The sequence below is a fragment of the Eurosta solidaginis genome, chromosome 5, assembly GCF_040869045.1.
Source record: "Eurosta solidaginis isolate ZX-2024a chromosome 5, ASM4086904v1, whole genome shotgun sequence".
Taxonomy (NCBI): Eukaryota; Metazoa; Arthropoda; class Insecta; order Diptera; family Tephritidae; genus Eurosta; species Eurosta solidaginis.
Window position 1 is genome coordinate 26,751,234 of NC_090323.1, and position 14,156 is coordinate 26,765,389.

Consider the following 14,156-nt stretch of genomic DNA (forward strand, 5'->3'; position numbering starts at 1 on the left):
CTCTTGGATTGTTGAGAGAAGTTTTCCCGAAGATTTGTAGTCGGGCACGTGATGCCGACGGCAAGAATCGAAGGATAATCCAGCGGGTTAGGGGGTTAGAATATACCCGCGGTAGGTATGCCTGTCGTATGAGACGACTAAAATACCAAATAGATTCAAGGGGTTGTGTAGCGCAACCCTTCAAGGGGTTGCCAGCGTAATATATAGCTTCTCCAAACCCAATTGTCAACCTCACCTATACGTGGCGAATCCTGTTTCATTAACAGCCGAGGCTCTGGCGATCCCGAACTCCTCATAGATCTAGGGGGTGGGAGGGTGGAATGGCCTAGAAGGTCCCATGTGGTCATAAGAAATCGTTCCCGAGGTGGTACCGGTAAGTACCGGATCTGCATCCGGCAAAGGACCGTCAACTCGATAACACTCCCCAAGGCCTTCGGGGAGTGTCCTTATCGCTACAACAACATCGAAAGAGGTATAGTGCTAACCTGTATGAGCTTTAACACTTTTTCATGCAGAGCGAGTTTTGAGCTGCATAGGCAACTGCTACATAAAAACACACTTGTACTGAATTAAAGAATTATTAAAGGATGCGATGGAAGCAGCATCATGCGATGTTTATTGCAGTGTGCATGAAAGAAATTGTTCTGGTGCAGATAGTGTGATTCATGGCTCTATTTGAATGTTTCGCTATAATGAGGTGAAATGTGTACATTGTTCTTCAATGTTGTGTTCATCTGCGCCGCCAAACATCAGACATATAAAACAACGCAGCCAGATCGACCATGTCGCGACACGCGGAAGGCACATGCTTTAATTCTTTTTGATATACGCAGGATTCGAGAATCAATATCAAAACGGGTCAGTATCTCGTCATAGCCAAAGTCAGCCCTTGCTATTGAGCTGCAAAACGTGCTTCCTGAAACAGCAATTAAGCAGAAACATAAAATAGTTAAAACATGTATTAGAATTATTACTCAAAAACATCTTTCCATTATTTTTGACGGAAATATTAAAATTCAAACAATTTCGTTTAATATAAAATGTTATATATAAAAAATTTTACGCATTTGAGTTATAGAAAAGTCAACTCAAAATAGAATTGGAGAAAAAAGTGATGTCTTTGCATACTTTTCCAGGAAAATTGATTTGAATGGTTTTTACTACAATTTTTCCTCTGAATGAAAAAATAGTTTCGCAAAGAGGCAAATTGAGTTTCAGATTGGGAGTTCAAGATGGCGGATTAGAAAGAGAAGCTGTCAACGTCAGTCACCTTGCAATTGCATCATGATGCAGAATATCTGCGCAGCTAAACTTTGAACACACTAAAAGCTCCATCACATAAGCAGTTTTTCATGTAGATGCGTTTAACTCAATCTTATGCATTACTGGCTCCATCTGCATGAAAAAGTAGCCAACTTGCCACTTTTATTGCAAGGAAAGCATAAGAAGAAAAAAAAAGAATTTGACTTTTTCTAAGGGTGCTGGCATCCTTTGCAAGTGAAATTATTTTCCCACTCGTTGGTAACTTTTCTCACAACTTTTTCGCAATTAAAAACTGGAATATAACAAATGAATACGACACAAAATATGTTGACAATTATTTTTGTTGTCTAGGGAGAATGTTTATAACAGTGCTTCGCGAAAAATTTTAAGGGCAAGGCGAAATAAACTTCAATTGTCAAGTCTGAAATTCCTTCATATTCATAAACGCAACATCTTGATTGATTGTGGCGATTTTACTGACATGCATAAGCTTGTGTTAAAGAGAGGCTCCGTGTGGACATAGCATAAAGAGTAGTTTAAAATTTTTTCAGAACTCCAATGCAACACTGCGCGATGTTTTAAAGTTACAACTCTATGGCAAGTAACACAGAACCCATCAAGCCGAATGAGCCTTCGGTGAAAACGAATACAGCGCAGATGAAATTTTTATTGCAAATGGTGGTGACGAACACAATCCAAAGTTGCGCACGGATTTTTTCACATTTTCACAATTTTGCTGACGATTTTTCGTAAATATGTTGTGTGCGCTCGATGCACAATAAACAATAACATAAATGTTAACAAAAACAGCGAGTGTTTGTGAAGAATTATATTAAAAAAAATTCAAACGCAAAAACGGTGAGTGTAGCCAGCAGCAGGAAGAATGTACACCACCGATGTGCATAGTGGAAAAATGTTGAAAAAGTTTAAACACGAAGCATTCGCAATGGTGAAGTGAAAAATATGTTTCTTTTATTAAAGCGCACGCAATCTGGAACAAATTTTCCACATTTATATTATTATTTTGATAGCAGAAAGTAAAGCAAAATGTGTGAAAATTGCAATATTGCTGGTGTGTACACACTTGCATGAATAGGATAAAGAAAAATTGGGTAAAGAAAAAATATGGGAATTCCTTTCGTTGTGTACTTGTACCTTTTTTATGAAGAGGCGGGCGGATAGCATTGGTGGGTCAGTAGCGTTTTTAAATTGCTTGTATTCGGTGAGCGGCGACCAATATGTAAAAAGAAAGTGTAGAGAAATTTTGTTCGTGTGAAGGGCTAGCGAAATGTGTTAATAACAACACATCTTAAAAATTAAATCACGATTAAGGTTAAAATAATATATATATATATATATTTATGATCTATACATAAGTACTATAATTTACAATGGAAAACTTAACCGTATTTGCTTTCATTGATGTCGTGAATCGCACAAAAAAGCGCGCCATTATGTGACGTAGGCAATCTTAACCCTTTACTACCTGCCAGGTTCATGTTGTCCAAATTTGATGAATTATTTAAAGATTATATTTATCTGACCACTGAGATTTGATTAGAGCCCCATTAACGATGCCGGTCAAAACAAATAAAAAATTTAGTGGAAATTTGGTAAAATTTTCCATTATTGCACTACGCTTAGGGCCCATTTCACCATCTGTTTTTCTGTTGGAGCGAGAAAGACTCGCCGAAGGTTATGGGCAGTGTTATCGATGTAGTAGGTCCTTTGTCGGATATAGATCCCGTACGTTTCGGCAACAAGCATAATTAAGGTATAAGCCCGACATTGGGAACGTTTTATTAAGGCCACTGTGAACCTTCTATGCATAGAAGTTGTTAGCAGTGTTTCTTTATCCTCTCCCCAAGTCCTGCCGGTAAGTGAATTGAGCAGACACCATAACTTTTGATATTTAGAAATTTTACGGAAGTGGGAAAGATACACCATCATGCTTCAACCCCTGTTTATTTTTGCTACGTTTTGAGATTTCGTTCCTAAATGGAACCTCAGAGCATTGCAGATAAGAATAAGGGGTAGTGTGCTGTGCGTGACGGTGCCAAAGAATTTGACAGGTCAAGTGCCAGGAGCACTATTCTATAATGGGGTTTTGGATGATTCAGTCTGGGTGTTTATGGCGTTTAGAGCGGTGGAAGTGCTGGCATTTTCCGGAAGCCATGCTAATGGGTGGATAAAGGATGATTCGTAGCTTAGATTTAGCAGGACGGGGACCCAAGTAAGGGTAATTGAAAGCTTCCGCAACCCAATTGTCAACCTCACATACGCGATACTAGTCCTGTTACAAATAGGATTGTATCACACACATATTTAACAGGTGCTAATGCTATAACATTGACCTGTAAGCCTTTCTAGTATTTCAAGAACACCATAATAAAGGTTCTCCTTGGTCATAAAGATCCAAGTGTATACGATAAGTTCCATGGGTATGGAAGTGTTTAGCCGGCCATTTCTGTTTCAATATCAACCCAACATTTTTGCAAAACGTTCAAGTGTTTCAATAAATCAATAAATGGCTCGCCGATTATGAAAAGAAGAAATTAAAAAAAAAAAGTATAGAAAATATTTGGCGTTAGCAGCTAATCATAATTTTTTTGTAGTTAGCAGTTTTTATTTTTAGTAATTTTTATCTGTTCTGGACATTAAATATATACTTCTATTACAACCGTTTACAGAAATCGACCCATCAGTATCAAAAAGTCCGTTTGAGTGAAATTTGGAATTACCTAGTAACTTTTATCGCGGCGTCGACGATATTTTCTTTATAAGACCACCAAGTATAGTCCGCTTTATTCGGACATTCGGTGATACATAAAGCTATAACAAGCTGAAAATCAGTGAAAGCGAGAAATCTCTTCTCGAACAAGTTCGCAAATCGTAAGCTCTAATTATTAGACAATAGGGGGGGGGGGGGGGGGGGGGGGGGAAAGAAAAAAGGAAACAAGATGACGAGATAATAAAATTTTATTAAGCGTGTTAAAAAGGTGGGTTCATTGGAAAAAAGTGATTCGAGATATTTTTTGTAGATAATTTTATAACATAAAATTTTTGTGTATATTGTCTCTCCAATAAATAAATTAACAAAAACTTTTGAAGTAATTCTATAACAGTCAATGTCTTTATTTAATGAAAATTTTTGAAATATCCCAGCCAGCATTTTTTGAAAATTTTGATCAAAAAATATTAGATATCATAGCCCAAGATGATTAAAAACGTTCAAATTTAAAAGCATTTTCTGTTCGAAAATTATCGTATCGTCGGGAGAAAAATGTACCATAATTGTGATTATTCTTGAATAATCATTTATGATTCCTATTTCGAAACGCTTTTTATTAATATTTGATATCATTGTAAATTTGAGCTTTAATAGTTTTAGAATAATATTTGACTGCTTTTCACAGTCATTTTCTGATCATATTCGTGAATACATTTCAAATGTTTTGGTTGTGATTTTTGAATCATTTTTGAATGCCATTATAATGCATTTATTCGTCATATCTCTTTCAAAATAGGATACTACATAATAATCTTATTTCATCATGGGAAGAAAGCATGCGAAAGTGAGCTATTCGAACCACAGCTAACTTGCAAACAAACTTTACCGATATACACCTGCGACTACAACATCCAACATCAGAATTATCGTCTGCATCTTAAAATACGGATACGATACGGGATGTTGAAGCCGTATCCCGGTATGTGAAGATAGTTTCACTTACCTGGGGTTCAAATAGCTCACAACCTATGTATAGTTCAATCATTATGTATTTTCTGGGAAGCTGAAGGGGCGAAATGGTTGGGGAAATCTTCGTTCACGAGCAGCATTACATTATCTTTGGCTTGAAGAATACATAGTAAAGGTTTACAAGTATGATATGTATGAGAAGGAAACAATTCCTTTCTCTTTCTAACACACTGCCGTTTAATATTTCGGTCAGTGCCAAACTATTGTGGAACTCAGTGGAACCTGCGTGGAACATACGTTTGACACTGAACGAAGTGTTGTTGTTGTTGTTGTTGTAGCGATTAGGTTACTCCCCGAAGGCTTTGGGGAGTGTTATCGATGTGATGGTCCTTTGTCGGATACAGATCCGATACGCTCCGGTAACAGCACCATTAAGGTGCTGGCCCGACCATCTCGCGAACGATTTATATGGCCACATTAAACCTTCAGGCCAACCCTCCCTCCCCACCCCCAAGTTCCATGAGGAGATTGGGGTCGCCAGAGCCTCGTCTGTTAGTGAAACGGGATTCGCCGCTCGAAGGTGAGGTTGACATTTAGGTTGGAGAAGCTATATACTATATACTCGAGAATACTCCCCATCAGGGAGAGAAATGAGATGCTGACCAAACAGTTCCTGTTGAATATCCAGAAACCTGGGCGTCCCAACAGACATCTGATTGGTGAACCAGCACCGCCTAGGGGCTTAAGGAGTCATCTCCCTAAGCATTTTGTGGAAATACGGCACCTGAGAACCCAGCCGTATGAAGTGAAAAAACACAAGCAGGTCCTTGGTGAACTCCATAAACAGGCGTCGGACCTTTATGACGGGAATTGCCCGATGAATCCAGTACTTAACGAAAATTATCCAAAACTTGCGGTAGATGAACGCATACTCCCCAGGGAAACGCGTGTCACTCTTGCTCAACTTCGTTCTGGATACTGTAACAGGTTAAACTCCTACCTATCCAGAATCAACCCCGACATACAAAATGTATGCCCCGCTTGCAATGTGTCCCCACATGACACCAACCATCTCTTCAATTGTAATGTGGAACCAACGCCTCTTAACACCCCTTTCCTTATGGTCCACCCCTGTTGAAACGGCAAGTTTCCTTGGAGTCCCTTTAGAGGATATTGATGACAATTTGTGATTGGTCGCGGCTATTGGGTGGTGCGAGCATTGCTACAACAACAACAACAACAACAGAAGCTATATATTGCGCTTCACAACCCCTTGAATCCCCTTAACGAAGTGCCAAAATTACCGGTGTTGCTGTCGTGGAAAGCGACGCAGGGAAACAAAAAAAGAGCGGAATATAAGGAATGGGTGCTGTGATGGTAAATTTTTTGGAACAAATTTAGTATGAAAATGTAATACACCTATATGGACCCTACAGAAAATTATACAAAAGTCTTGAATTGGGGTATCTGAGGACGCGTAGTTAGTCCAATATTAAGAATACAAACACTGGTGCTAAGTTTTTCTACCCGTTCAAAAGTTCTCTGCGAAAAACAGTTTGAAGCCGAGGTCGATTGCAGTAACCTGTCCAAAAATGTGGAAAGAGAAATGAAAAGACGCGTTTCGTCGTGTTATCAATAGTCCAAAGGCGAAAAGGTATTCGAATTATTCGAAGCGAGGCAAAAACGCGTCTATTAATACCTCCCCCGAAGGTTTTGGTCGTGTTTTAGCAATCGCCCCGGTAATAAAGAATCACAATTTGTTAATTAAAATTGTCCAAAACATATGTATTTTAAAGAGAGATGTAATTTAATTTGAAAATATGTAAGGGTATTTCTTTTGTAAATTTACAATTACATTTTTACGCAGTTTTCGTTAGCGGCTACTAAACTTTTTTTGGACCTAAGAAGTACAACAGTGCCAAATAGCATCCACAAAAAAAACCAACAAGAACAAGCATTTTATCAGGTGAGCGTGGCTGTGTATGTGCGTGCTGCTACATATCCTACTCGTACATAGTACAGGTCTACAAGTAGTATATGTAGCAGCACGCTCATACACAGCCACGCTCACCTGATAAAATGCTTGTTCTTGTTCGTTTTTTTTGTGGATGCTATTTGGCACTGTTGTACTTCTTAGGTCCAAGAAAATTGTAGCTGCTAACGAAAACTGCGTAAAATTTTTATCGTAAAATTACAAAGAAATGCACTTATTTACTTTCAAACAAGCACTTAATTACATCTCTCTTTAAAATACATATGTTTTGGACAATTTTAATTAACCAATTGTGATACTTTATTACCGGGGACGATTGCTAAAACACGACCAAAACCGTCGGGGGAGGTATTAATAGACGCGTTTTTGCCTAGCTTGCAATAATTCGAATACTCTCATACTCTTTCGCCTTTGGACTATTGATAACGGACAGAACGCATATTTTCATTTCTCTTTCCACATTTTTGGACGGGTTATTGCAGTCAACCTCGGTTTCAAACTGTTTTTCGCGGAGAACTTTTGAACGGGTACAAAAACTTAGCACCCGTGTTTGTATTCTTAATACTGGAATAACTACGCGTCCTCAGATATCCCAATTCAAGAATTTTGTATAATTTTCTGTAGGACCCATATAGGTGCACTACATTTTCATTCTAAATTCGTTCAAAAAATTTACCATCACAGCAACCCATATCTGATATTCCGCTCCTTTTTTTGTTTCCCTGCGTCGCTTTCAACGACAGCAACCCGGTAACTTTGACACTTCGTTCAGTGTCAAACGCATGTTCCACGCAGGTTCCACTGAGTTCCACAATAGTTTGAAACTGACAGAAGTGTCAAACTGCAATGTGTTAGAAAAGGAAAGGAATTGCTTCCTTCTCGTACATATCATACTTGTAAACCTGTACTATGTACTCGTAGACCTGTACTATGGAAGAATATCTTTTGCATGAATAATAAAATTTTTATATATTTTTTCTTAGCTTCATGATTGAAAAAATATGTGTATGTGAAAAAAATAAAATTTTTAATGAAAAGTAAAATTTCAACAAGTATAAAATTCATTATTCGGTCAACATATATATTCATAAAAGATTCATAAAGCTGAATGAAAAATGATTATAAATTTTTGATCACCTAAAGTAAATACATTTGATTAAAATATGATTCCAAAATGTTATTGTAAAACTATATTCAGTTTTTGATCGTCAAAGGTAAGCATATTTGATTACTCTTTTTGTTAGTTTTTATGAAATATTAAAATTTATTCATTAAAGGACTTCAAAAATTATTCCAAAATGCTTTTTGTTTTTCATCATCAAAAGTATTCATATTTGATTATTTCTTTTGTTCAATTGTATGATAACTCATTATTTAGTCAGAAAGAGTAATCAAATTGTATTGATATGTAGGGAAGTTCAAAATTGAATCACCTAAATGCTGTGTGGGATAAAATTGAAAATAAATATTTAAATAACTTGATAAATATTAAACAATTCAAAGTAAAAACAGAAGTAAAGTTGTATTAAAGTTAAAACAGCAAAAATACATACAATAAAAGTGCCCTACAATATCTTTATAATAAAACAATCCGTTTTGCTGAAAACAACCAAAAACTAATTTTTTGACCTTTGGCCCTTCATAAAATTTTTGGAAATTTTTGGTCTAGAAGTCTAGAACAGGGGTCTTTTGCTAATACGCGTCCAAAAATGTCGGAAGAGGTGTCAAACGCCGAGTATTAGCCTTGACAAGACGGAAAAGAAATAATTTATCTTTTTCAGGAGATATTTACAGTTAAAGTTGGCAATTCATATGTGGTTATTGTACACAGGAAACAATTTTTTTACAAAGGGATTTAATTTTGATCCCACTTCATTGGTGGACCGGCCAGGGTAATGTTTTATAAGCGCTACCTAAGGCCGCCAACGCAGAAATATGTTCTGCGCAAAAATACTATGGATCCCATTGCCGGTTTCAGAGCGGCAAGGGGACATTTTTCGGTTTTACGTTAATATCTTTTGAAGGAGTTAAACATTTTTTTCCGCCTTCGGACTATCAATACTGATGGTAAGACGCGTCGTTTGCAGTCGATTCTTGTTCTAGATCTTTACCAATTTTTTCCGCACACAAAAATGGTTAGGAGTGTCTAAATTTTTGTTTATAATTAATTATACTTTAAACAATTTCACTGATTTTCAGCTTCTAACTTTCCGTATCCTTATTTTTCGGTCTAATTTGACCGGACTAGTAGTCATTTTAAAGTCATGCAATAGTTAAATAAATTAACTTATTTTTAAACGGTTTTATTTAGCTTGACTTGAAAGGTTGGCTGGTTGGCTTGCTGGAACGAATTTTGTAATTGAAATTTAAGTAACTTCCCGATAAGCTACAAGGTTGAAACTGGGAATATAGTTCAGAACCCAATGACAATTTCGTGGACCGAAATATTTCAAAAAATCTAAATTTGTGGTCCGATTTTTTTCATATTTGGAACACATGAATTTTTAAATCACGTAGAGAGTATTTTATCAGAAGTATTAGAATCAGGTACGAAATCCCTTCTAGTTGGAGATTTCAATATAAACTTAAATATTAACTCTTCGAGTAGCTACAAACTGAATGAAATTTGTGCACGTAGCGCAATGAAACAAAAAATAAATTTCCATACAAGAGTCGCGGAAACTTCTCAAACAAAAATAGATTTATTATATGCAAACGCTGATATACTGTCTTGTGTAAATCTTGAAGACCACAGAATTTCCGATCACGAAACTATTTCATTTGCTATAAAAGTAAGTAATTCAAACCCGTTACGAAGAGTCATTTCATCAACATCCTGGGAGAATTATTCGGCCGATAACTTGACGACTCTACTGAGGAATTGCGATCTCAGTTTAATAAGAAGCATAAATGTCAACGACATGGTCAACTATATAAATACTTGTTTACTAGATTGTATGGGAGTACTAACGCTTGAAAAAAACAGTACGGTAAAGTTAAGAAATAAATGGTATGACCAAGAATTGACAGAATTGAATAAACTAAAATACCGGTTGCACTCACAAGCTAGAGCAACGGGTGACTATACCGAATATAACATGGTCGCGAAGTACTACAAAAAACTAATCAAATTTAAAAAGATTAAATACATGGAGAATAATATTGATATCAATTGTTCAGATAGCAGGCTAATGTGGAAGTATCTTAAGCATGCTGTAAACTTAACGGGGCCAAAAGAAAAGATCTTGACGGTGATCGTAAAAGGTGTGACATATGATACACCCCGCGATATTGCTGAAGCATTGAACTCCTTTATAGATAGCATTGTTGATATAAACAGGGAAATTGAAGTTGTTCAGAGTCAGAACGATTTCCAATGTACAACTAGGTCATGTTTAAAATTCGAAGAAATTACGGTTGAGGATGTTATACGTATAGCAAAAAGGTTCAAAAATAAAACTGGGGGGAAAAATGTACTTTCAGAAGGCGTAATTGAAGATTCGGTATCGTACATGGGTTTCTTCTATGCAACCGCTATAACAAATCCATGACTACTGGAATAGTGCCAGACATGTGGAAAATTTCGACAATAGTACCAATTAGGAAAGTAAAAGATTCAATAATGGCAGAAGAACTAAGACCGATAAATACACTGCCGAACATAGAAAAAATTCTGGAAATTGTAATAAAAAATCAACTGCTTAATAAAATCCTTATAAAGGAACAATCCGGTTTCCGAGAAAGGCACTCTTGCGAGACGGCGTTAAATTACATCATATCTAGCTGGAAGGAAGAGCTGAGCCTAAAAAAACATATACAGACCAATTCTAAATATTCTCGCGGAATTTTGTTCTCGCGGATTTTTTTATTCTCGCGGAAAAATTCCTCCAATTCTGTTCTCCTAGGGAGAACAATAATTGGGGAATAGGAATTTCGAATTTTCGAAGTCAGCTGTTTTGTGAATTGAAATTTCGTTGCACATTTCTTATTTTGTTTAAAAAATTGAAAAGTTTAATTATTGTTGCAAATTTGTTGGAAATTAAGAAATAAAATATAAACATTGCACAGTATTTATTGCATTTCATGTGGTATTCACTTAAATGAGTAATGAATTGGTGCCACAGCAACATCAACAGCGGAACATAAGAAGAAGACAGCCGCATAACACAAATCTGCCGGAGTTGCCTGCTTTCATTCAGCAAAGCAATTTTCTGGCGGCCAAGTTGAGTTGAATTCGTCCTTCATCATATGCCAAAATCTATTTAAGCCTTATTAAAAAATCCTTGCGCAATTTCTGGATGGCTGCATCAAATTTGTATACCAAGAGCTCTACCGTTGCTTATGATATACTTTTCAACTTAAAATAAAGAATATTGTGGTTGTAGTTGTTGTTGTATTAACAGTGAGAATATTGTGGTAGAATATAAATACATCTTTTAGCACAAATTTGTACAAATAAGTGTTCTTTCTTAAAATAACCAATTTCCTTTAACTATTTTGACGCATTCCCTTTAATTTAACAAGTGAAAAAACTCCTATGAAATGGCAGAGAAATCTCCCTCTCCCTCACATTCATAATACCTACTTTTCTCCCATAACCGGATTCCGCTTTTTCGAACATTGTTCAGAATAGGAGGAAAGGGAGAAGTGAAAAAACTCACAAGGAATTTTTATTTAGAATACGAGGAATGGGAGAAGGGAGAAAACTCGCACGGAATTTTCGTTTAGAATTGGGCTGATAGTAGCAGTTTTCATTGACCTGAAACGAGCGTTCGAAACAATTGATAGGAATATAATGCTCGATAAACTACAAATAATTGGTATTAGGGAAAATGAATTGCAGTGGTTTAGTAGCTTCTTATCAGACCGGAAACAAAGAACAACCATCGAGTCAGTAGTTTCATCCGGGGCACAAGTGGACATAGGTTTACCACTAGGGTCGGTATTAGCACCAATCCTGTTCAACATTTACATAAACGACATATCATCAGCACTGAAATATAGTAAAGTCAGGTTGTTTGCAGATGATGCGCTACTTGAAGTAAATGAAACGGACATTTCAATAGCAAGGAGCAAAATGCAAGAAGATTTGGAATCATTGTATAGATGGCTTTGCACTAATAAACTCAAGCTTAACGTTAACAAAACTAAGTTCATGGTTTTATCTAGGACGACCAATAGAGAATCACTTAATTTTGATCTAAAAATAATGAATACGAGCATTGAGGATGTCAAAATATTGAAGTACTTAGGATCCTGATTGACAATAAACTGAGGTTTACAGATCATATTGATTATATTGTTGCCAAAATGGGAAAAAATTGGATTTTGGAAGAGGTCGTGTAAACTTATTAGTAAGAAATATAAGTTGAAAGTTTATAGATCCATCATAGAACCGCACATCTTATATTGCCCTACAATATTCTTTATTGCCAATGAAACACAAGTAGACAGGTTACAAATTATGCAAAACAAAGCTATGAGATTTATATTGAAAGTGAGGTACGACACTTCCATAAAGAGTATGCTTGATGCACTAAACTGGCTGAGCGTGAAACAATTGATTTTTTACCATAGTATGAAATTTGTATTTTATATCAAGCATGGTAAATTACATGCCTACCTGAGTGAAAAACTTGTTTATGTGAATGAAACCCATTCTTACATAATCAGGGAAAATAATAATTTAGGTTACCTCTTCTCAAAACAGAAATGGACAAGCAAAATATATTTTACAAAGGCCTGAAATGTTTTAATGAACTACCTAATCATGTTAAAAATTGTGAAAACTTAAACACCTTCAAAAAAAGTTTATTAGAATATTGCAAAATCCTTCCAATAAGATAAAATATTTTGTATCTGCATTTCATGTTACTGATCCTTGAGCGTACACGGCAATCCAAATAGACACAGAGGAACCTTATGCATTAGGTCAAATACATATATTGCTCGCAATCAAATTAGGAAAGAATTCCTGAAAATATCGTCCCAGACAAACAGTTGGAGTGTTCATGTGAATCACGTATATTCCTACAACAATGATATATTATAATTAATTATGTTTACATAAAAGCTGGTACAGGGAGGATTGGAAACACGTCCTTTCCAACCGTCCGATAAAAGTGGCTTATTCTGCTGAGCTGCTAGCTTTTGGGTTGACCGGAATCAAATGCATTCCGACAGAATAAATAATAAAACCGGGTAATCATACGTCTTGGAGTAGGGCAGGATTGAGAACACGTCCTTCCAACCTCCCAATGATATGACTCCAAGACTCGCCCGTTGGGACCACCAGTTCCCGTGCTGATCGGAATTTCATGCATTCCGACACCCCAAACGCTAGAATCCTATTATTATTAAAATGTATTTAAAAATTTGTAATAATCTAAGTTTTAGGCTTAAAACGACATAATAATAAATAAATAATAATAATAATAATAATACATACATGAATAGAAAACGACCTATGAAAAAAAAAATCGCCGCCAGCTGGCGCATGGATCGAGATATTCAAAAAAATCGTATTTGTGGTCCGATTTGGCTTATATTTGGAACACATAATACATACAAGAATAGAAAGAGACCTATGAAAAAATCGCCGATAGCTGGCGTAAGGATCAAGATATACAAAAAAATCGTATTTTCGGTCCGATTTGGCTCATATTTGGAATAGAAAGAGACATGAAAAAAATCGCCGATAGGTGGCGGATCGAGATATTCAAAAAAATTGTATTTGTGGTCCGATTTGGTCCATATTTGCAATAAAAAGCGACCTATGGTGTCCGATTTGGCACATATTTGGAACAAGTATTACATATAGTTAGTCCGGTAGAAGTGACATCAAAATATTTTGGAGTTCGAGGAGGGACAAGCACACGTGGCGCAGAGTCGAGTAAAGTCTTTGGAAGGATTATGTATTAAGGACAGATTGTAACAAATTGTCAGGAAAAAGTACGTGTAATAATGAGTCACTAAATGAACTAAATATAATGAGAAACAATAGGCAATTAAATAAATACTAAAAACTTGAAAATAAAATAATTAAAAAAAAATTTTAGTTAAACGGTTTTATTGAAAACAATACTTACACGAAGTAATAATACTAAAAGCTAGAAAATAATTAGGTTGTTGTTGTTGTTGTTGTAGCGATAAGGTTGCTGTAGCGATGAAGCTTTGGGGAGTGCTGTCGATGTGATGGTT

General features: G+C 36.0%; 1 protein-coding gene across 2 annotated transcripts in view; it reads left to right on the forward strand.

Annotated features, from left to right (window-relative positions):
- The first annotated feature begins 1,925 nt into the window (after positions 1 to 1,925).
- Positions 1,926 to 14,156, forward strand: part of Pcif1 (Phosphorylated CTD-interacting factor 1) — a 91,041-nt gene continuing 78,810 nt past the window's right edge. For both annotated transcript variants that reach the window (XM_067788743.1, XM_067788742.1), the window contains exon 1: positions 1,926 to 2,121. The gene's annotated coding sequence lies outside the window, so the exon portion shown is untranslated. The remainder of the gene's footprint in view (positions 2,122 to 14,156) is intronic.